Raw genomic sequence first — 1,956 nt, forward strand, 5'->3', positions numbered from 1 at the left:
TACAGATGCACGCTTTTCTCCCCAACTTCTTCTCTCCCTGCCCCATTCTCCTGTGAGTAAGTCATGTTTGATTAAGAGGTTTGGGTTCCTATCTCTTCTCTTTATTGAGTCATCTAAATAACTTTCTTTCTGAAATCCCCTGCTGAACCTGGGGAGCCACGAAGCTGCAGTCTCCCACTTGTTACCGAACCAAACTTGGGTCACTTGCCCACACTCACAGTAAAACCAATCTACTGACACCAGGTTGTGGTGAAAGAAAGTGCAGCATATGGTGCAGGGCGCCAAGCAAGGAGTCCAGGTAGCTAGTGCTTAGAAGGCCTGAACTCCTCGAAGGCTTTCAAGGAAATGTTATCAAGACAGGATGAGGGAGGGGGTTGTGGGGTGTGTGATCAGCTTGTGGACATTCTTCCGATTGGTTGGTGGTGAGGTAATTGGGAGTCAACATGGTCAACCTTCTGGTTCAAACTGGTCTAGGGTCTACATGCTTGTGGGCAGCAGACAGTTAACTTCTCCCACCTGGTGAGGGCTTCAGTCTCTGCAAAACAGCTCAAAGGATGTGGCTCAGAATATTATCTATAGTCATTGAGAAGGAACTAAATGTCTTTGACTTTGCTTAATGGCTAAATTACTATTATTTTATCTTGCTTGACTGTTTTCCTTTCCTTCTGCCTTTTTCTCACTTCTTTGATTAAATCTACTCTTTGAAACTCAGGGAAGGCCTAGGAGGCTAAAGTTTTCCTACAGACAAGAGGCATGTGGAGGACATGGGGGATGGGGGTCCATTTCAGGAAGCCCCCATAGGGCCCTGCTTAGTCACAACCTCACATCCTGCTTCATAGTGCTGTGGATCAGCCAGCAGCTCAGGTCTTAAGGGACACAACCCCACGTCATTCCAAACTGCTCTAAACCTGGTAGCCACCCTTCTCCCCACCAAGGCCATGAAACTGGCCACACTACTGAAGTGGGTTCCTTCAGGGCACTGTTCACCCCACCATAGGTCCTGACAGTTTACCCTCTGAAGGCTAGGAGGGCACCCCTTCCCACTCTTCATCCCTCAGGACCTACCTGGTACACTGCTACCCATACAGGTGGCCCTTGATAAATGCTTACTATAAGAATGAATGATTGAGAGGCTTGTTTTAATTCAAGGACATTAGTGCATTGAAAAGTTTTCACTCATAGTTATTGCCAGGCCCAAATACTCAAAACTGGAAACCTGGAAATTAAACATTTTCGAAGAAAAATTGAGTCTGTATTCCTGGCCTTTTCTATCATTGTCTGTTTAAAAATAAAAACAAAAACAAAAACCAACAACAACCACCACCAAAAAACTCCTTTTGGACATTTGTCTCAACTAAGACCACAACACAGTGCTCTAAGTTTCTGTAATTTTCTCTTTAAGAAAGTAAATTAGTTTAAGTTCTTCAAGGAAATGCTCAAAGAAGACTCCTGTGCAGGACAGTCAGGAGTTGAACCGGAAATTGGCGTCATCTCCCAGATCTCAGACCGGGGACCAGCTTTGGAGAGTGACAGCAGAAGGCTGAGAATTATAGCTTCAACTGATTCAGGAAAATAAATGAAACCTTGGTGGTTTGCTGTTAAAAGTCTCCTTTACAAGATGAAAATTTTTCTTTCAATTTTCATTTGGTAGTTAAAATGCATGTATGAAAAACAGTATTTTTTTAATGTTGTCACAAAGATTAGACTCATATAATGTCTAGGTATAGATATATATTTTTAGTCCTTTCATGATTGCCATGCAACTCTGCGGGAGCCTATAGGGATTTTAGGGTGGATTTTCATGTTATCTGAGGTTGTTTAGTAATTATGAAAAATAAACTCTCTAAGCAAGATCTGATATAAATACTTGGACTCCTCCCTCTTGACTTCTGTATTGTGCACATGGATGTCTGTCATTTGGAAGGAAGGATGATGCAAGAGTGACTTAGTTGGAGT

This window comes from Hyperoodon ampullatus, assembly GCF_949752795.1.
Source record: "Hyperoodon ampullatus genome assembly, chromosome: 4".
Lineage (NCBI taxonomy): Eukaryota > Metazoa > Chordata > Mammalia > Artiodactyla > Ziphiidae > Hyperoodon > Hyperoodon ampullatus.